Source organism: Mytilus trossulus, unplaced genomic scaffold, assembly GCF_036588685.1.
Source record: "Mytilus trossulus isolate FHL-02 unplaced genomic scaffold, PNRI_Mtr1.1.1.hap1 h1tg000103l__unscaffolded, whole genome shotgun sequence".
In the NCBI taxonomy this organism is placed as follows: Eukaryota; Metazoa; Mollusca; class Bivalvia; order Mytilida; family Mytilidae; genus Mytilus; species Mytilus trossulus.
This window is the reverse complement of record NW_026963296.1, coordinates 648,869-673,564: the sequence shown is the minus strand read 5'-3', so window position 1 is coordinate 673,564 and position 24,696 is coordinate 648,869.

Genomic DNA, 24,696 nt, shown 5'->3' with positions numbered 1-24,696 from the left:
TATCCTGTAATGAATTCTTGAAAATACATGATGCATCACTCTCAAATCCACAACTGTAGGGACAGTCTGTCAAAATATAAAACTTATTTGATTCAAAGGGCTATTAAAGTTTGAATTAATTACATGTGTAAGATGCATCAGTGTTTTTCCAATGTTCCAAATCAGCGACTGTAGTTTAACGGTATCTTACTATCGTAAATCAATTAAACAGAACACCAAGGTAAGGAACTAAATCTGAGGTAATCGAATAAACTCTAATTAGAGCTGTCTTACAAATTGACGAAAGGTACGAAGGAACGTAAAGGGAGAACGTATTTCATTTCTACAATAACAGTTAAAAGAGTCTTTGTTTTATCCGGTAAAACAGCATTCTTTTCTAAATCAAGTTTATTTAAAAAAAATAATAATATTGCAAATAATACACGATTTAAATATAATCAAACAGTGAAAAATAGTGTCAAATACACTTACGTACGATACTTTACTTACATAAACCACGACTACACACATTTCCGCGGGAATTTTTTAAGCACGAGTTTCACGATTAACATTTCAATGACATTATTGGAGTACATTAGTCTAAATTTAACGACAAGATTCACATTTATTTTTATTTGTTACAGTACACATTCAGCAAATTGTCAAAGTGGAATATCGAGCTTTGCTAAAAAATGATGCTACAATGTTTTTAAAAAGTAATGTTGAATAAATCTAGAAAAAAAGACTTTGTATATCAAGAAAATAAATCTACAATTTTGCACCATATATATTGTGGATTTTATAATGACGATAAACAGTAAACATGTTTGGAAGATAGACGCGAAGTTGTCACTTATCGTCCAGTGGCTAATATTTCATGAATGTTAAGGACTATAGGCAAAACGCAATTATACGCTAAAATAACCGTTCCCCGGTGTATCATATATACACATTTAAGGGGGGGGAGCAATGAATATTACAAGGGGAGAGGCGATGATTCAAAAGTTATGAAACGAGCACCAGTATATGGCATAGTATGAAGATCATCTTTTTTCTTCATTTTCATTTTATCATTTTGAGCGTTACAAATTTCGAATCAAGGAAGTGTTTGAGTTTCTGTTAGATAAGAAGACAATAAATTTGCTTTTACATTTTCTTAGGTTAAACAGTGCAACATTGTAATATTGAAGAGTGGTGGAGGGGCCGGTTTTTAGTGTTCTAGGGGCATTTTTTTCGTCTGACTACTCTATATTTAGAATATTTTGTAGTGTTATCTCCTCCGACCTGGTGGTATCAATAATCATATTCTAACCTATCGTACGTCCCGAAATCTAAATATATCTCAAGAAAAATCCAATTTAATAAGTGTCGATGCATACACGATAATTGTCCGAAGTTCCACGACTATTATTTAAATATGTCAAAATAAAGGATCCCTAAAACGAGTCTTACGTATGAGTCGTCAAGCATACGTACCTTTCGTCAATTTGTAAGAAAGCTCTATTAAGAGAGATCAGATTCACAGGTAGTGTACACTAATGCATTTATCACCAGCAACTCAGACCAATATTGCTGAAATCCCTTTGAGAGCGATCATTACAATTTTAATAATCAAATTGAGAAAAATTGCGCCAGATTACACAGAGGGTATACTTCTGGTGAAATTATTGGAGTACATAACGAAAATAAATTGGTCAACTTTAAAAGTGAAAAAACTAAAATGACAAAAATTCTAAACTCCAAAAAATCTAAACGGAAAATCCCTAAGAAAATGGCAAAACCAAAAGCTTAAAACACACCAAACAAACGAATTACAAACATTATTAATATCAGTCTTTAATCATAAACAAATTCTGCATTTTTTAATGGGTTGTAATTATATATATAACTTAGTCGATCAAATTCTAAAAAATCCTGGTTAAGGCAGTAACTTGTTTAAATACGGCGAACTAAAGATGGTTATATAGCCAGCTAAGGTTCTCCCTTACATTACAGTCGAAAAAACTTCCGTTATATTGACAATGATGTGTGAACAAAACAAACAGACATATGAGATGAAAATGTCAAAAATACGAAACAATAATTTTGTCATATATTTTAGTTCAAAGTCGTCCCTTTATGACCCTTTAGGCCAAATTAATCAATATATTAAGCAGACCATTCTATTTTTAGTAATGTCGTTAATATGAATGTCAGGAGATTAAAGCAATGATTAAAATGTGGGTTATAAAATGTCAATACTTCTAAGAAATCTTATCAGATGGAATGACTGACTGACTGATTGACTAAAAAATCTAGGACAAACATGAGGAATATAACTTTTTGTACGGCTGACTTCCCTTTATTCTCAGTTGGATGGGATTTACATATGTCAGATAATATGTTTCACGTGTTTAACTTGTGTTTAGATTGGATGGATGTTGTCATCAATGTTGTTTTATATGTTTTTATTCAAATTTGCCCCAATCATGTTATGAAGACGAAAGACTGCAATATTCAAAAAGAAAGCATTACTGTCAACGTTTACAAACGGCTACTCGATATGATCTGTCGGTGATGTAACTTACTAGCGACGTGTTTTCGCAGTCTGAGAAGTTTAAACACCAGCTGTATAGTCATGTGATCTTTCATTCTGCCAGTTTTGACTTTTTTATCATTGCAAAATTTTGACTATTGTATGATTGTAAAAAATCGACATTATCAAGATTCGCATGTTGGGTGATGCATGCATAGCATGTGACGTTTTCCCTTCAAACTTATTTGAAGTTATGCTTGACTTATTATTGAATGATTTAAATTCGAGCATTGATAAAACCATGTACGCTATATCGAATTTGTAATTATCTTTACGGAAAAATAAGTTATTGATTTGATAAGAAAAAAATCTTCTACAATTCTCTCGAATTTATTGATGATGTATGCCTTACACAAATTTTCTTTCTGAAAAATTAAACTGAAAAGTCAGATAAACTCACCATATGATAAGCAGACATAACTGTTACTTTTCGACAGAGCACACTTTGTATCTTCAGGACAGGGATTGGGCCAACAGCTATCGGAATTCTGTTAATGAAATTTAGTGATGCTGTAAATTATGAAATTATTGCGTACATTTATTATTGTGATTTTGTACCCTGTCGCCCTTTTCGCAAAAATAAAAGCATAGCACACATTTCTGAATTAACTGAAATAAAATTGTAAGAAATTAAAAAAATATTTGATATGAATGTGAATTAATTCAGATGTAGAGCGTACATCAGTGAGGAACCAACCGAACGACTAAAAAATCAACAATGATCCGATTCAAACCTGCTGCGTCAAACATAGATAACATGAATTGCCTCTCTTTTTCCTCTGTTTTTTAAAACAAATACTAGTGAAAAGTATCTTTTTTTTTCTTCTTTTGAATTACATATATCCGACTGTTGAAATATATTGAACTATTTAGGATTAAAGAGAAATGTAATCTGTCCTACGCAACCACGTGTTCTGGGTTTGTATTAATAGTAGCAACACTATGGGTGCTACATGTAGAGCAGGATCTGCATACACTTCCGGGGCACTTGAGATCATTTACATGTTTTTGTGGGGTTCGTATTGTTTAGTCTTAAGTTTTTCTATGCTGTAATTGTATTTACTAATGTTTAAATGTCTGTCTTGTTCTTTTTTCTACATTGCGTTTATTCTCGACTTATGAGTTGGAATGTCAATCTGGTATCTTTATCCCTCCTTTGTCTTTCCCCTGGCTTGGTGTGAAACTATGGCTGATTCCTAAGTCCCTGTGCAGTGTTTTTGTGGACTGTTGTTGTCTTTATCACATTTATCACATGTTTTATGAATCAACTCCTAAAAAGTGTGACTGCAATATATGTAGAGTTTAATATCCAGATATTCTTTTACAAAAAGTGTTGGACAAAGAATAATAGGACTATCAGATAGTCTATGCCGATTTATCCAACAGCTCTATATATTTATGGCCAAAACAAATTTATGTTTTATTATACGTTTTTCTATTTGTTAATCTGATGAGTTAAGCTTTTTAAATCTAATTTTGATAGTTCGTTCTTATGTTGCACTGTTACACCACTGATCCAGGTAAGGGGTAGGGAATGGATGCCGTTTACGTGTTAAATCCCGCAACATTCTGTATGTATGTGCCCGTCCCAATTCAGGATCCTGTTATTCAGTGGTTGTCATTTGTTGATGTGTTTTTTTTTGGGTTTTTTTGTTCCTTTTTTTGTACCTTCATTAGACCGTTAGTTTCGTTTGAATGGTTTTCATTTGTGATTTTGGGACCTTTTATAGCTGACTATGCGGAATTTCTCATTGTTGAAAGCCGTTCTAAACTATAGCTGATAACTTAATTCTATGCCATTTGGTGTTTTGTTAAGAGTTAGCTCTTTGGCTATCATACCACATCTTCTTTTTAAATATGATAACTTACCATCGTCCAGCTATCGATATCTGTATATACATGTCCTGGACTATCAATAAGCTGGTCATCTAATGAAACAGACAAGCTAGATATGCTTTGATCCCACGACAAAAGTTTACACTGAAGCTTGTCATGCCAATAGTTAACACCAGTACATGATTTGTATCGCATAGCTTCTCTTATACACATTTGTAAACCTATATTGTCTACTGAAAAAATAGTGTCTGCAACCATTCTTTTGTTTTCATGGAAAGTGCCACCGGTAATAGTGACCGCATCGCATAATCGAATAGCAACATGAAAATAACATATAAAAAGACAATATTGAAATGTTGCTATATTGCACATTTTACATGTTGTTTTCTACGAATGGTTGATTGCTCATAAATTCTTGTCCATAAAATCAAAAACACAACACAATGAATAAGTAAAATAAACGATATAGCACAACTACCGAACTATATGTGAATTCTAAATCAGGAAGTACATGATTAGACAAAACTGTAACAACCAATGAAACGAGTGCCAATCATATTCCTGACTTGCAATTGCTTAATGTATTCTAGTTTATTGATCTCGACTAAGGGTTTAATTATGATCTAACGAATATACCAATGAGCTCAATTTTGTTTTTTAATTTATTGATGATCTGAAAAGTTTTGAAAGCTTTGCAATAAAAGATAAAGTTCCATTTTTTTTTGTATTTCAGGTCCAATGGCTTTTGTGAATGTCATACTTGTTAAAAAAACGCGTTTTCAATCATGTGCATTGAAGGGTTCATAATTAAACTAACTTGACAGTGTTTCTATTACATTTATATACATATTTTGTTTAACAAGAAGAAATTCTGGAAGTATTATATAGTATGATGACTTTCGAGCGCGAAATTTGGTGGGGTTCGTGTCGTTTATTCTTTAGTTTTCTATGGCCGCATTTCTTTCTAACCAAAATTTTATAAACGTTGTGTCGCGTTTGTTGTTGTTTTCTAAACGCTACAAAAGTTGAAACAAATGCATCGTTTAATAAGTCTTTACTGACCCTGTCTGAACTTTCAATAATGCATGCACATGTTGTTTGTAAACATACTTTTTACAAACGTAGAAACAAATACTTCGTTTAATCAGGTTGAAGTAAGAAACAAATGTAGCGTTTGTACTAACAAACGACAAACGACAAACTGCAGACGCATTTTTATCGTTTGCATAGTTTGTCAAAGTTTATGTAAACTTTGTAGACGTATGTTTGAAAGAAATGATCAAAGCATGTACGCGCTTAGCCGTTTGCATCGTTTGTGTTAGAAAGAAATGCACTCTATGTTATGTCATGTGAACTATTGTTTGTCTGTTTGTCTTTTTCATTTTTAGCCATGGCGTTGTCGGTTTGTTTTCGATTTATGAGTTTGACTGTCCCTCTGGTATCTTTTGTCCCTCTTTTAAGTGAAGACAAATTCGATGTTCAGAATTCCCATGACGAGTTATTCTAGCAGGTAGAGATTACTCGGCAACCGGCCTTGCTATCATAGTTATAATTGACATACTGTAAAGACATTTATCCAATCTTAAAATCGCATATTGCCCGCAAGAAATTTTTTATTTTGGCATTTTATTTGTATGTTTGTTAGTCTACAATTTACTGACGTATACCAAAAATCTTTCTATTAATTCGGTTTAGGATTATTCCAGTCTCCCTCACTTCAGCAAAACTTTCTTCGGTTTATTTACATCTTTTATGGTGCCAGAAACATATCAGTTCTGTTGATTTAAATACAATAGGTTGAATTAAAATTGTATTATATAGACACAAAGAAGTGATAAGTAGTGATAAATGTACAAGTTAAGGGAGTTCGCTTCTCAGTTTAAAAACAAATAACTTTTCAAAACTATAGTTTATATTGATAGTGGATTAATAAAGGAATCAAAAAAAATATATAGGTCAATGTGCTTATTTACGAGATATTAGCCATTGGAATTTTAGTTCTAAATAAATATTAAAAAATATTTAAAATTTTATAAAACTTTTACAGATGGCTTATCATGTTACATGTAAAAGATTTATAAAAGAAAAATAGGGGTCAATGGGCCAATTTTTTAAAGGCATTTAAATGGACAAAACAAGAGGATTCCAAAAATCTGACAAAAATCCAAAAACATGACAAGCGAACTTCCTTAAAAAGGAACAGGATACCAAGCACAGAGTTAAAACAAACACTAACAGAAAAAGATTTAATAAATCGAAATTAGAATACTTTGAGCAACACGATGGGTAGCACATGGCAACTCTGGAATAACTTGGATCAACCGCGGAAACGTAGATTAGCTTGTTAGGCTGACTCTGCGGTAAGGACTTTGCTCATTGTTGAAGGCCGTACGGTAACCTCAAGTTGTTTATTCATTGTCATTTTGGTCTAATGTGGAGAATTGTCTCGTACGCAATCATACCACATCTTCTTTTTTTTTATTGTATTTTTCTGTCATTAATTGTTTTTTTAAGTCCTCTTTTAATCTTATCGTTATGTTTTGATTTTTAATTGATAGTTTTCTTCTAGAGTGATGAGCTATGATTATACCTTTTTATTTCCTCTGTCATGATTTCAGAGAAAGGCTGATAACCCATCTGTCAAAAGAAATACTGTAGATAAAACGGCAAGTCTAAATATCATAGCACTACAATGACATTTTATTGTCTTTTGCTTTGCAAATAAAAAAACAAAACAAAACAAACCAGTGTTTAAATATAATTATATATTCATCGCAATTTTTTACATGTTATGAACAGAAATATCTTTTTTTAGTTTACCTAAAAGATATTGTATTCCTCAAATATTGAGTTAAAAATTAAGAATGCAAAAAAATTTTACTTTTTACTATCCTTATTTTATCTTCTTCTTTACAAAGTGAGACGTGGAAGTGCTAATGATTTTAGATGCTTTACCTTTGTAACTATTATGATATTTGAATCATTTGGGTTTTGCAGTTATAATTACTTCTTTTATATTATGCTTGTTCGCATAACCACACACTTATTATGTGGACTGAAGCTTGACTGTAATGTTTTTTTTTAATTGATTTTTTAGTACATACGTGCTAAAAAAAAAGCAACAGTAGTATACCGTTGTTCAAAGTCGTTATCCGATAAATAGAAATCAATACCGGGATACAACTAAAAACCCAGGAAAAAAAAACAACTATTAAAGGAAAAGATCAGAACAACATAATCAATGAACTGCAACAACCCAAATACAAAACTCCAACATGCATAGAAACGGATTGTATAATAACAGCAGCATAATCCTAACTTGGTAAAAGATATTATAAAACAGTGGTTGAACCGGGTTGTATTTCTCATCAAACATGCCGCTTGTATGGCAATGTTAAACAAAAATGATAAAAAAACGCTGCGTATTTAGTGATACAGTACTAACAAACGAAAAAACTTTTAACATTAATACATAAACTGACAGTACATTACAACAGGTAATCGCTGAAGAACAACACACATCTTATCATACGCAGTGCGTAGAAGAACGGTGACACAAATGTGTACCAAGTCTACAGCGGACGAGTATGAGAGGATTAGTCTATATATAAGCATGTTAACCTTTTCCATTCTTAAAAAAATGATGGTACACACTTCATTGTTAATTCGGCATTATCATCCTCGAATGTGACATCATCCAAAAGACTTATTACCCAGTTGTGCAGTAATGTATGCAACATGACGGGTTATAACTGTTGAGTAGGATGTGCAAATCTTCTCCGATTGTCAGCAAGGTCTGCGTTGCTCTGGTGTTAATAATTATATAGACTTTGGTTTGACCATCCGGTTTTTTTTGTGGTCTTGACTATTGTTCTTTGTTGCCATGTCATAACGTTTTTCAACAGGAGTTTGAATATTGTATCTGTTTTTTTCTATCGAATATAGAAACACCTCTTGAAAACTTTATATTTAACGTAGGTATTATACAAGTATGTTACAATTAACCATTGAGTTACATAAGCGTAGCCATCAAAATGACGATATTAATCATATATTAACTTCTCCTGATTGTTTGTTTTACGTGCTTGATATTTATCATTACACGACTCTTCATGTGATGTTGTATAGATTAAGACAAATAACAGCTGTTTTCTATTAGTGACGTTGGTTGGTAAAGGTTAACGTCTGATTTTATCATATTTTATGATTTTCACCTTTTTAATGATTAGCTTTTAATTAAGGAATAACTGTAACATTATTCCTGTCTATGAAGATATAACATTAAAAATTTGGTGCGCACTGAATAACGCGCGTGCACCAAATTTTTTATGTTATTTCAAATAGACAGAAAAAATGTTACAAGCGTTTCTTATAATTTAATTCAAAATTCCATTTTACACGGTAGAAAATCATGAAATAACGTTGATGACGCCACGGTCACATGACTAAATTGTGTTTATGGGCTAGTAACAAAATAACACCAGCCAATCAGAAGACGCGTTACATCCAAAATTAAATTAATCATATATATTTGGAACTTATTCTTTCTTGTATGTCAACGTTTCCTGAGGGATATGAAACAAAGATGACATTTAATGATTATTCTATTTACTGTTTAAAATAAAGTACCCGTATATACATATATTATATCCTAACTTTGCCTTTCTCTATGAATGTATCATGTTACTTGTGTGTGTTAACTGGTACACATTCAACTACACTAATAGTAAATGAAAAATTCTTAATTACAGTCACTTAATTGCATATGGACGATAAGTTAAAATGTCAAATGAACTTGAACTTCTCTTTGTATTCATTTTATATCATTAATGTGTTTTTGCAACACAACATTAATCAAACATCAACATGTAAATTGGTTGTAACAACTTTAACTCATGTTTAATGTTGAAATTCATATTTGCTAATTGAATAAAAACCAATTTACATGTTTGCGAGAACCAATAATTACTAATTCAATTTCTGACTGATAGTGATCTCAATGACAATCACACCACCTCTCCTTATTAATAAATCGCTTAAATGTAAGCATATCAATTTTCATTATGCATCATAGCTGAAAGCATAGAATTAATAACAATTCCTTAGTAAGATAAATTTTATAAATCTGAAAAAAAAAATTGCATTCTCTTATTTTTTTTACATATTAAATGTCACCAAATTCAATCAAAATTTAATTACTTCGACAATTAAAACGATTTAAAAGACATGTATATAACTGCGTTTCGTTTTCAGCTATAACCATGTCTTAGATTCAGGATTTTAGCTCCAAGATTCTTTAAATGTTGACATTTTAAACAACACAAGACGGGATCTCATTATATTTTCAGGTGGTACCCAACACTTTCAATATAATTGATTTGGCTCGTTTAATTTTCACAAAATTTTGACAAAGTATTTACTTTGATCCTTTGTCAAAAATATAAAGATTTCAAAAAATTTGAACGAACCATTATATCAGCAAACATACAATGGTTACATAACAGTTTGACAGACAGTAATTTTGATCATTGAGAAGCTTTCTATGCCATTACCAACGCAACGTAATTAAAACGTGTAATTGATTTTACAGAGTTATCCTAATTCAAATCAATGTTGGTAACAAAATTTGTATTAAAAAAGGTACACGGATGAATAAGTGAAACGATATATATATATAGTGTTTCACAAGAAGTTTCTCAACTGCGAGCTGTTTTTTTTAGTTAAGAACCCAAAGAGTCATTTACAAACCGCAGGTTACGGTACTGTTACTCAAATACTACTTATACTTAGAACCTGCATTTTAACAAAAATGACTGTCGCATTACCTGAATATATTACAACCGAGACGATCTTAATTTATATTGTCATTCATGCAATAAAATTGAGAAAGGAAATTTGGAATGTGTCAAAACGACAACAACTCGACTATAGAGCAGGAAACAGTCGAAGGTCACCAGCAGGTCTTCAATGTAGCGAGAATTCCCACACCCGTAGGTGTCCTTAAGCTGGCCCCTAAAATATGTATTCTAGTACAGTGATAATGGACGTCATTTGCTGTACTGTATTCTCGGATTTACTAACCCGTTTCAACTATATTCATGAATCAACCATAATAATTAAGAATACAAAATTGATAATGATAGTCCAATGTAGATTGGGATTGATAATGATAGTCTACTGTAGATTGGGATTGATACTATGATTGATACTATGATTGAAAGTGTTGTATTTGCGTCAAACGTGCGTCCCGTTTACAAAATACTCAACAGTGACGCAACCATTGTACTGTCAATTTAGTTCTTACAGGAAGTCACTTTCCACAAAAATACATAAGTCTTCTTATAAGAAAGTTGACTTTTGAAAAAATCAAATGTATATACTTGCTATTAAGCATAACTCAATGCACAATTAATAAGGCTTTAGCCAAGTAAAAACTATTATATAATCAATGTCAAGACGGATATCAATGCAGCGAGTAACTCACGCACCCGGAGGAAGCCGCTAAACAAATATGTTACTATTTCAGTGATAATTAACTCCGAATTAAACACAAGAAACTAAAATTAAAAATCATACAAAGCTATCAAAGGCCACAGGCTTCTGGCTTGGGACAGGCGCAAAAATGCGACGGTGTTAAACATGTTTTTTAAAACATCTACACCCCTTTATACCTCTGGGCAATGTAGAAAGAAAACAAATACACAACAATACGCATAGTAAACCTCAGTTTAAGAGAAGTCCGAGTCCAATGTCAGAATAGGTAACAAAAGAAACTAAACAAAATGACTATATAAATTTATAAAAGACTACTAACACTTAGTGATTTGCCAGTTCCAGACAGCAATTTGACTAATTGAAAGATAATGGCTTCATCATATGAATAATATAACTATTTTAATCTGAGCGTCACTGATAAGTCTTATGTAGACGAAACGCACGTCTGGCTAATAAGTTTATAATACGGGTACCTTTGAGAACTATTACATGTGAACCATTTAGCATTCAAGGTGTGTTTTCAATAAATCAACGTCAAGGGTTTGACGAATTAATGAATATTTCAGTTTATGAGTGCGAAAATATATCATGCATTTTTGAAAATACTGCTAGTTGAGACATGTGAGGCAAATTTTACATGTAAACTTGTACACTATTGCGTAACAACTAATCCCTAAATTATTTAGATTTAAAAAGCCTGTTAATATGGTTAATCAGTTTCTTTTGTTGAAATATTTTCAACCACAAAATAATCAATATTAAAAGAATACGAGGAAAATTGACAATATTATTTACTTAGCACATGTCTAGTAAAATTCTAACATTGAAGTTCAGTGTATCGAGATAAATTTAATTTGCAACATGCATCATGGGTAATGAAATGTAAAGTTTTTATCGAGCACTTCCTTCTTTAAATTACTTTCCATTTGATTCTGACGTTAATAACAGAGGACACTCATACCACACTGTACTTGCTGTAACCGAGGGATTAACAAACTATATATATGTGCACGCTGTGAATATCACGCAATCATTTTACATACTTCCTTAATAATCAATTTTAATCTGTCAGGTTAATAGGGTCTTTGTAATTTCAATCATGATTTCTAAGGTATCATATGCTTATATTCAGATGATTTCAAAATTGAGACTTATAGTTCTTTGATGGTGTAAACTTCACACTAACACCATACAACATTACACCATCAACCATATACCTTTACACCATACACCCTTTGACATTACACCATACACGGTACACCTTTGCCCCGTATGCCTTAAACATTATACACCATCCGCAATTACCCAAAATGCAGTTTGAATTAAACAAAAGGCATGCAACTACAACATTATTTATTTACAAAAACGAATTTTGTTCACATTAATATAAGTTAATGTATAAAATTTAAAAAAATCATTTCTATTTTGCATAGATTTAAAATTTAAACCAAATTTAATATACACGTTTCACTATCACTACATTCCTCATACACCATTAACACGTTTTATAAAGAAGTTTACACCATCAAAGAGCTGCACTTATTTAGATACAGCTGAAGAACATTCATTTTTGGGCAAATTAGAATCATGCGGAAGACATAACAACTTTTCTTAGCTTATTTTTAAAGAATTACGATACACGAAAGTAAACAATTGTGTAGAAGAGAGACGAGTAATACATAAGGATATTCACACTCATAATTTAAAAATTAACTGATAACATCATGGCTTAATAAATACCCCAAAAACATTATAGTACACAATATTACCATGAAAAATAAGGCTGAACAAAACGAGTTTTTTTTTTTAAAACTGGAGGGGGTCTAAGATATCCGGAAGGTTACGCAGATCCTGTGTGACCTGTTGCACCCATCGTGATTAATTCGGTTGGTCGCATTTGTGATAAGAAGTCGAGATTGTAGTAAAGATATGATGAGTATATTCGTTATTATTTTTGAAACGGATATTTTGAAACGGTTAATCATCTTGTGATAGCGTCCTTTCAATTTACGAAGGGATAAATCCAACCACTTGGTTTTGTTTTGTTTAATAGCCCTATTTGGAACATAAACACTCTAGCAAGGACGTCGAGATAGAGAATTACAAACACAGAAGTACTGTGGCAAAAGGGAGATATGTATGCCATATATCAATAAAAGAATTACAATTTGGAACCTAAAATGTTTTCGTTCAAACTTTTTGTAAATTTCTATATGTAAATAAACTCGTCATAGATACCAGGACTAAACAAAGTGTATACGTCAGACGCGCGTTTTGTCTACTAAAGACTCATCAGTGACGCTCGAATCCAAAAAAGTTTAAATGCCAAATAAAGTACGAAGTTGAAGAGCATTAAGAACCAAAATTCCTTAAAGTTTTGCCAAATACAGCTCAGTTAAGGCAAGTTACGATTACAATTTGAGAAAATCTGTTGTGTCCTTTATCTTGAATGAGATAGGAAAGTTGTATTCAATATAGTCATAAAAAATTTAAATATTTACTGTTAGAACATCATCTAAATAGCTGAAAGTAAAGTCAATGATACTGCTTACTTTGTTTTATTCTTCCTTAGAAGTTGCTGTTTGAAAAAAATCCATTAGAATAAAGGAACAAGTCAGCAAGAAGAGAAAAAATAAGACAATTGTTATGCATAATATGAATTAGTTGTAAAAGCAATATACATTACGTTGAAAATTTATCAACTCAAAAACGGATTACCTTAGCCGTATTTGGCACAACTTTTAGGAATTTTGGATCTTCAATACTATTCAACTTTATACTTGTTTGGCTTTATAAATATTTTGATATGAGCCTCACTGATAAGTCTTTTGTAGACGAAACGCACGTCTGGCGAACTAAATTTTAATCCTTGTACTTTTGATAACTATTTAAGATTTTTTTTTATCATGCAACAAAAGATGCATGTTCAAGTTTTCACCTGTTATCAAGATCAGAACGTGAACTTAATTAATTATATTAGCCTGCGTTCATTCCTCCGTAAAATATGTTGCCTTATTTTTTGTCCCTTATATTAATAGAGTTACAAGTCGGAAAAAAACAGGAACGTAATTGTTTCCCATTGATATCCCGAACGTAATAAATATGTTTTAAAAGAGATGATTTTAGCTTTCAAATTGTGAACTTTCCATTTCTAAGTATCAAAATTTCATTAGCACCCGCATACGTTGTATATAGTTCCCAACTGAAACGATATTCCTGTGCTAGTATTTCCTATCATGATTTTCTTGAAAGAGGGTTGTTGCTAACATGGAAGCTTTTAAATCAAGACTTCCTAATGGTTAAGTTGAAATCATCTCTTCGTAAATTTTACGGAAGCCATCACGAGTTGGTTGACCGTTATGGAATAACCTTTTCACAAATGATATTAGATATGTTCCTCACGTCGTAACTACAATCTTCTTCCCTTTCATACATGTGACCTACCGATTATACTATTTACCGGATTTGTTATCTCATAAGCAACACGATGGGTACCACATGTGGAGCAGGATCTGCTTACCCTTCCGGAGCCCTTGAGATCAACCCTATATTTTGGTTGGGTTCTTGTTGTTTATTCTTTAGTTTTCTATGTTGTTTCATGTGTACTATTGTTTGTCTGTTTGTCCTGCTCATTTTTAGATATGGCGTTATCAGTTTATTTTCGATTTATGAGTTTGACTCTGCCTCTTGTATCTTACGTCTATCTGTTATATTTCGTTCCTCTTGTATATTTCGTCCCTCTTAGTTAATCAAACAATCAAGTTTCATGTCATTGTCAGTTTTAGATAGACAAATATTTGAATCAAAATGGTGTTGTGACAATTTATCGTTTCCTCAAACAAGATATCATTTAGTTGTAGTATTACTATGATTCAAAGCAGGTCTTATATGTTCTATATTAGCATGATTATTTTGTGTAAGTATATGTACCAATATTCAAGAGAAAATGACATTGACACCAAAAGACATCTGCTTCAAAAGTTTTGAAGACCACTCAACGTTAAACAAATGTTTCATTGAACCATTTTAAGTTAGCTCTGTCAGAAAGGAAAAAGTAGTAAAATCTTTCAAACTATATCTGATAGCCCACATTTAAAAAAAACCACACTATGCTCAATATTAATGGAACAAGGATCTCACCAATAACGGAGTAGATTTCGGAAAACTTAGTCATGTATAAGTATACAGAGAGCAAGCGAAAGAAGTACATAAGTGTCTGTAATCACAATAATTTATCAATTTATTTTGTGAAATGAATTCTGTAATGAATACTTATATATTAGTAAATTGTTACAGCAAATATGCAATTGATATATAGATACGTTAACAAAAAAATTAAAATCTTCATGTTTTTCTAGTTTGAATTCAAAGTGTTAATGTTACCAAGACAAATATCGATCACAATTTACTGATGCAGTGCTTGAGTCATTGCTATTTTTAAATTATAACATAAGTTTGTGTACGATAACATATGTCTTTGTACTTTGATAGATGGCATACTCGAAACATATCGACACCAGGTGTAGACTTTGGGAGGGGAGAGGGAAAATTATATTATATAATCATGCTATTGTTTCTTTGATGGGGAAAGATATCGACTCGACATTACTGCTTTGTTGTACTGTACTTGTGGCGTATATGGTATCTGTAAATGTATTGTCGTCAGAGAAAGGGAATTTATTGAGCACAAGAAATCCTCCTCAGTGTTATGTGGGATTTCTGTTGCTTAGTCGTTTAGTTTTATATGGTGTGTCTTTTGTATCTTTATTTGTATGTTTATCTTTTTATTTTTAAGCTTTTGCGTTTTTTTTTCGATCTATAAGTTTGGCTGTCTCTCTGGTATCTTCCGCCTCTCTTTTACATGTATTCACTGTTTGATAAAATTCTGTTACACAACGTTTAACCAAAAATAATCTTGTTTCAACCATTCATACATTTGTATATCTGTACGCATTCATTTCCACACAAGCATTCATTTTTAGTTTAGAATCGTTGAAATCCTGTTACCTTTTTCGCAATAGGCGATTCTTTTTTTCTTTGATCCAAGCATATGTTGAAAAAAAGGCAAATCATAGAATTACTAAACTCCGACAAAAATTTAAAACGACAAGAGCCTAATAAAATGACAAAATCAAATGATAAAACACATCAAACGAATGAACAACAAAAACACATTATAACAATATGTTAACAGTTTTTAATTATTCTAACATTTTCAAATAGATGCTGCTGAAGGTATTGGTAAATTGATTTATTGCATAACTGCAAGCCTGAACAGTACGGCTACAATAATGTTAACGACATATGCATTTGTTTCTTGAAACGAGAGTAACGTGCGTGGAAACGAGAGTAACGTGTATTCTTCAACAAAGGTATAAAACTTTACCGCAGTAAAGAAGTCCAACATACGGTGTATGTGTAAATAATGGTGCTTCTACCATCTTTTCCATGGCTAGTGACTTTCATCGCGTTTGTGTGGTCGGGAGCAGATATAAAGCAGTACATGGTAAAATTTAACAAACAATATTTCCCGTTGTTCGACATAAACGTCACCTCACCTTCAATAGTGGATTGTGCTACTTTGTGCGATACATTTAAGATGGATACTGCTTTCAGTTATAATGTTGTGGATGAACTCTGCTTGATTCATTCAAAGTATATGAGGAGTACGACACGTGTTACAAATGTTAAATGGCAGTTATACGAACCAGGTAAGTTTCACACATTCACTCATAATTTACAAATGTGAAATGGTAGTTATACAACCTAGATGAGTTTCACACATTCACTCATTGTTTACAAAGGTGAAATGACAGTTTTACGAACCTGGTAAGTTTCACACATTCACTTATATTTTACAAATGTGAAATTACAATTATACGAACCAGGTAAGTTTTAAACATTCACTCATATTTTACAAATGTGAAATGGTAGTTATACAAATTAGGTAAGTTTTACACATTAACTCATATTTTACAAATGTGAAATGGCAGTTATACGAACTAGATAAGTTTCAAACACTCACTAATTGTTTACAAATGTGAAATGGCAGTAATACGAACTAGATAAGTTTCACACATTCACTCATTTTTTAAAAATGTGAAATGGCAGTTATACAAATTAGGTAAGTTTTACACATTAACTCATATTTTACAAATGTGAAATGACAGTTATCCGAATTAGGTAAGTTTTACACATTAACTCATATCGTACAAATGTGAAATGGCAGTTATACGAACTAGATAAGTTTCACACATTCACTCATTTTTTACAAATGTGAAATGGCAGTTATACGAACCAGTTTTTCACACATTCACTTCTTTTGTTATAACTGTCCTGTAAGATCTATGTGGTGTCTTGTGTACTATAATCGGTCTATGAATTTGACTGTTCCTCTGATTTCTGTCGTTCGTCTTTTTGTGTCTATAGGCAACACGTAATATATTTAAGAAAGACTTTGTATTATCTTCCGTGTTTATAAGGATTTTAAAATTGAAAATAGAAAAAAACAGAAATATGGACGAACTTTTAAATCTAAATTATTATGATTAAACTACCAGGATTATAATTTAGTATGCTTGACTCGCGTTTCGTCTACATAACACTCTTATGTGACGTTACAATCAAAATATTTGTTAATGTCAAACAAGTACAATGTTGAAGGATTAAGAATCGTATTATATCATAGTTCTTGGCTAGGAGAACGACATTTGTTACAGATTCAAAATGGCAGTTATACTAATCATGTAAGTTTTAACACATCCACTTTTTTAAATAACTCTACTCTCTACTCTACTCACTCTTTTAGAGCACCAATCAATGTAAAATAAATGACTTCAAAGATATTAAAAGAGGGACGAAAGATACATGAGGGACAGTCAAACTCATAGATAAAAAAAAAATCTGACAACGCCATGGCTACACATAAAAAGACAAACAGACACATTTATGTTGAGTGGTTGGATTTTCTTATCCACTAGATGAACTGAGCCGTATTTAAAAATGTTTTGTAATTTTGGTTCCACAATGCTCTTCAATTTTGTACTTGTTTGGCTATATCACGGTTTTTTTCTGAGCGTCACTGATGATTCTTATGTAGAAGAAACGTGCGTCTGGCGTATCAAATTATAATTCTGGTATCTTTGATAACCATAATTACGTTTTGAAAGTTCAAAAAGAAAATGGCGAATCGAACCTGTTTTATAGAAAGTTAAACCTTTCACTTGCATGACAGTCGCATCAAATCCCTATTTATTGACAACGATGGATGAACAAAACAAACAGATATAATAGGCAACAATTTCAAATATACAATATTCAACATTGCGATATCATTTTAATAACTAAAAACAAATCCAAACAAATATTTAACAAAGAATCACAAAATGGCATTTACACCAAACATATAAGCAAGAATAAAAGACAATAATACTCAAATACTCATGGTACAATAACACGATGACGGGATGTATAAGTACAGAGTCATGTCACATGTAACAAAGAAACTACAAAGGCATATCATCAAAATCAAAAAACAATAACATGGGGTTACCCCAAACAATAATTACAGAACGTACAAGATTCATAAGCATCTTACTCAAAACAAAAATAAAGAAAAATTTAACAAAGATGCACAAAAAGGCATATATATATATAAAAAAACCTCACCCAACGCTTTCCCGTTTCTAAATTGATTTATATATGTTAGCCAAATACACCCCTAAACGACTGAAAGACTTCAAATGTTGGGACCAAATGCTAGACAGACATTAACTCTTACATAGAATCATGCGTTTGACGTCAGATTGTAAAAGTCACACAGGAAGAGATATAAAACCATTTTGACGTTCAAAGTATTGAACGTCTTTAGGCATAACCTTTGCAGAATATAAATAATAAGTAATCCTTTCTTTTTTGTCACAAATTTAAATGTTTTTTGTGTATTTCTAACAACTTCACTGTTTTTAAAAGAAACATAAAAGGGCATATAGGCCCATCATAAGCAAATATGAAAGACCAGAATACCAAAATTACTATAGAACAAGTTTGACTGAACGCGAATTATCACATTAAACAAAAAATCTATGTTTTTCTAGCTGAATCTCTCAATTGGATGTCAATCGCATTATTCGAATAGATCCGCTTAACCTACTAAACAATTCCACCTTACATCTGGATTTGAATTGCATTGTAATGTCTAGTAATTATTTTTTGGTTTTGGTTTGATTTTTTTTGGTACTTTTGTTTCTACATGTGATTAGTCATTTCTCTAATGGTTGACATTGCTGCTGTATACTAATGATATGTGTTTCTTTATTTTAAATTGACTAGTGATATAGGTGGATGGTTGATATCTCACTAAACGTATTTTAACCTTCTGCATTTTTGCGCCCGTCTAAAGCCAAGAGCCTCTGGTCTTTGTTAGTCGTGTGCGTCGATTAATTTTAGTTCATTTATATGTCATGAATATTCTTTCTAATGAAGGTGTAATACTACCATTGATTAGTTTTTGTTAAATCTGCACTTTTAAAAACATAGTGCAGAATCTATCTTAGTTTGAAATAAAGAAAAAATAACCTCAGCAAAGTTTTGTCCTGTCCAGTACAGTAGAAAAAAATCACCAAACATTTCATTGCATAGAAAAACAATCACTGGAAGTTAACAAATACAGTGTGTCCCCTTATCTAACCTGTGTACCAGCTTTAGTAGCCATGCAATGTTTTACTGGAATAACCGTTTCACAAATGATATCGGATATGTTCCTTATGTCGTAACTACAATCCCCTTCCCTTTAATGAATTTGACCTACCGAATTAGACTATTTACCGGATTTGTAATCACATAAGCAACACGACGGGTGCCGCATGTGGAGCAGGATCTGCTTACCCTTCTTCCGGAGCACCTGAGATCACCATTTTTTCACGACCAATTATAGAAGTGACGTATGTACCATGATTGGGTGGTTTTACACCTGAACCGGGTTTATTTAAGGGACGGCTGACGACCACTTCCTGAATTTTTCCCGCTGCGTTGAAGACCCATTGTTGGACTTCGGTTGTTGTATGCTCTTTGGTCTTTGTTGTCTCTTTAACATTTTCCCTTTTCCATTCTCAATTCTATTTAATTCACATTGTCAAAGTTTTTTGTATTCTCTTGTGTTTTAAAATTTTTAAAAATATATTTTAGTTATCATGTCGAATTGTTCATTGGGTGGAGGGACATGTGATCAGCTCGAGAGATGTGGTGGACCTCATAGCATAGAAGGATGCACTAACAACGCAATTAATGTCTGTTGTTTTGACAAGGTAACTACTGTGGATTCATTATCGTTCGTTAGATATACCAATGTTTCGTTGATTTCGTGGGTACAGGCAAACCTCGAAATTAAACGTTCAACGAATTTCAAATTGCCCACAGGCTTGTATGTAGACTTTGACAAAACCGAGATAATTAAATATCCACGAACATGCAAGTGTTCCTTAATCCACGAAAATTGGTACACACGAAAATAAATGAATCCACAGTATAACATATTTTAATTTGTATGTGGTTTAAATAAAGCAGTACGAATACATGGGAATATCATAATATCCTGATTTAAAACTCAAAGCATAGAAGAAAGTAAAGACAGAAAGAACGCCGAGGGAAATTAAAAATGAAAATTCCAAATCAATGCCAAAATCAAAAGCTTACAATAACACAATTAGAACACAAGACGTTCATGTCGCAAATCCAGAAAGTGTGCCAGTAAAAGCATAAATGTAATTTATTAAGCTATCCTTAAACATGCTAATTCGATCATGAGCAATGTTTCCAAAAACTAACATCTACATTATATCGGATAGGTATAATATATGAAACAGATTCAATGCTCCTGCAATTAAAGAGTTCCAGTTTCGTGAAGGCTATTCCAGTTGATATTTTATAGTCATTTTACACTATTATTTCCGGTAGTTATTTAACTTTTTTTCCCGCTGCATTTGATGTTCAGCTGTTGTCGTATGTCCATGTGTTTCTCGTTTTTAATATAGCATATACTGTTGGTTTTTCTGTTTAAATGGTCTAAATAGTTATCAAAAGTACCATGATTTTAATTTGATACGCCAGACGCGCGTTTCGTCTACTAAATCTCATCAGTGACGCTCAGATCAAAATAGTTAAAAAGCCAAATAAATACGAAGTTGAAGAGCATTGAGGATCCAAAATTCCAAAAAGTTGTGCCAAATACGGCTAAGGTAATCTACTCCTGCTAACACTGGTATTTTTTGGCCCCTACGTGTATAGCTTGCTGTTCTGTATGAGCAAAGGCTCAATGTTAAAGACCGTACTTTTCCCTCAATGGTTTACTCTTACAAACTGTGAATTGGATTGATAGTTGTCTCATTGGCACTCATACAATATCTTTCTATATTTATAAGCTTATACATTGCAACGAGACAAGAAACATACATAGAACAAAGGTTAATCTTTATCAAACATTATAGAAAAGGCAACAGTAGTAAACCTTTGTTCAGAAGCCACAAATTGATTGAAAGAAAAGAAATCCAGGAAAGAAAAGTACACTGAGGAAATCAGCTTGAAAACATATAAACGTTAAAATAGTTTAAACAAAATTATGTTGGCATGCGATCATACTCATTGTACCTTTGCCTTTATATCATACTTTCAATTTATTCATTTTATTTCAAATACATGTAAATATTACATAGTTTTCGTTTTGAGAAAGTACTAGATTTTTGATAGTCGATTATACAGTATGGGCATTGCTCATTGTCGAAGGCCGTATGGTGACCTATAATTGTTAATGTCTGTATCATTTTGGTCTCTTGTGGACAGTTGTCTCATTTGCAATCATACCACATCTTCTTTTTTATAGTAACACTTTTATCTATATGTGTATATCATTTTGAGCCCAGTAGCCAGTACTTTGGTACTGGCATGAAAATACGGATTTTTTGTATTATTAAAATTTGCTGTTACAAAATATTAGAAATTATTATAAATGAAGGAATGTATCTCCCTCATGCAAAGCTCTGATTCCTTTCACGAATTTGGCTATACTTTTTGGACCTTTTGGATAATAGCTCTTCATCTTTTATATATGCTTTGGATTTCAAATATTTTGGCCACGAGCATCACTGAAGAGACATGTTTTGTCGAAATGCGCATCTGGTGCAACACAATTGGTACCGTTGATTTTATTACTACCACTGGGTCGATGCCTCTGCTGGTGGACTATTAGTCCCCGAGGGTATCACCAGCCCAGTAGCCAGTACTTTGGTACTGGCATGAAAATACGGATTTTTTGTATTATTAAAATTTGCTGTTACAAAATATTAGAAATTATTATAAATGAAGGAATGTATCTCCCTCATGCAAAGCTCTGATTCCTTTCACGAATTTGGCTATACTTTTTGGACCTTTTGGATAATAGCTCTTCATCTTTTATATATGCTTTGGATTTCAAATATTTGGCCACGAGCATCACTGAAGAGACATGTATTGTCGAAATGCGCATCTGGTGCAACACAATTGGTACCGTTGATTTTATTACTACCACTGGGTCGATGCCTCTGCTGGTGGACTATTAGTCCCCGAGGGTATCACCAGCCCAGTAGCCAGTACTTTGGTACTGGCATGAAAATACGGATTTTTTGTATTATTAAAATTTGCTGTTACAAAATATTAGAAATTATTATAAATTAAGGAATGTATCTCCCTCATGCAAAGCTCTGATTCCTTTCACGAATTTGGCTATACTTTTTGGACCTTTTGGATAATAGCTCTTCATCTTTTATATATGCTTTGGATTTCAAATATTTTGGCCACGAGCATCACTGAAGAGACATGTATTGTCGAAATGCGCATCTGGTGCAACACAATTGGTACCGTTGATTTTATTGATATTCCACACAGGTACTATAATTTTGGAATTGATAAAAGTTGTCTACATTAAAACTAAATCGTTATTGTCGAACCTGAATGCATATGTATATATGTACATGATGTGTGAATTTCCAAATTGTACACAAGAAACTAAAATAAAAAAGTCTGTTTTCCGCAAAAGTATCGATGTTAGCAACGTTAAACAGTATTATTACGAAGATGTTTGTTTAGGATAAAGTTTTTTATTACACAAGAACAGAAACAAGAGAAAAACAAACTGATCTAAATCTAGAATTGGTATGGTCGTAGCTGGGAAAGTATAACTACATACATTCAAAAAATTGTAATTTGTTTTTAATCAAAACAGCTGGGGTGCTAAAAAGGTCTTCTTTTTACTTTCGTAATAAATAATTGTATAAAAACACATTAAATATGGTTTGTTAAACTTCAAATGTCGTTCACGTGTGCAACTTATAAAATCGTGTCACATTCCCCGTAACAAGCTACATTGTATATAAACATGATAAAGTTTACGAAATAATTCATGTAAGCCATAGATTGATGGAATTTTACACATGACCTGGGTCGTGATATTCGAATTTTATCCTGAGAGTTAGCGAGGGATAAATTTTACGAATTTCACGGCCCAGGCCATGTATAAATTGCCAACAATCTATGGCTTCCATGTTTTATTTCGATTACAATAGTACAAATACGGTCATTAAAAACTGAAGCAATGGTAGGCATGCTGTGTGTGTGGCTGTTCTTTTTTTTACTCCTGGTTTTAGAAAGCTCGAACATTCATGAAATCTGTAGCTTGCATTGATTGTTTTGTGAATAACTGCTAGAAAAAAATCTGTTTAATCCTTTGAATTCTCAAACCCAACATTTGCCATTTTTAATTTAAATGTTTTCCCGTAAGCTACCGTCAAATCCAAAGTTGACATTTCGTAACTAAGGAGCCGTTGACTTGCTGAAATCAGTAAATATGCAAACAATGCAATAGAATAGAAAACAAAACAAAACCTACCTTACATATACAATTTTATTCGAATTTCGATGCTTCACGTATCAAAAACGTTCAACTGTAGCGTTTTCATTTGTATGATCTCATGTTTGAAATGACTGAAAAGCGTCAAAAACATTATAGGACTTTCGCGGAATTTTATTTTATTTTTAGTTTGCTGATTTCTCCGAACTCTGACGTATTATTTCTTTTTATCATGCATCCAAATAAGAATAAAAAGTAGTTTTGTCTTTTTTTAACTGCAATTTTAAAAAGAATAAAATCGGCAAATGGTTTGCAAATCGGTTCGAATACATGAAGATTTACATGGGAAGTATAAAGTAATAGCCATTATTATGTATATCTCTGAGTCTGCGCTAAGTATAGATATATGAATAATTTTATCTAAGTATTTTTTTACAAAACACAAGAATCACGTCATATTAGAATATACAATGACCTGTGTACAACCATTCTAAAAAGAAAGACTACGGCTTGCTGTAATAATAAAACAATAAACGAACAAATAAAAAGAACTCAGAAACAGACAAAAACTTCTGCCTGAACCAACTTCCCGTTACACCATCGGACTTTAGCGTGTAATAATATCGCACGTTCGCTTATTATCTAATCGCACACAAACTCATCGCATTTTAACGTAGACCATCGAACTCTAGCGTGACCATCGCAATTTAGAGTGCAATCGCACTTTCAAGTCCAGCATATTAATTTCAATATTAACATACTGCTGTTCGAAAGTCAAAAATTGATTAAGAAAAATCAAATTCGAATTGAAAACTTTAAGAAACACATTAAATATATGGGGAAAATACCGAACAACAAACACACTTAAGTGCAACACAAAACCAACCGATAATGCAACACATACAGACACGAACTATAAAATAATAATTACCAT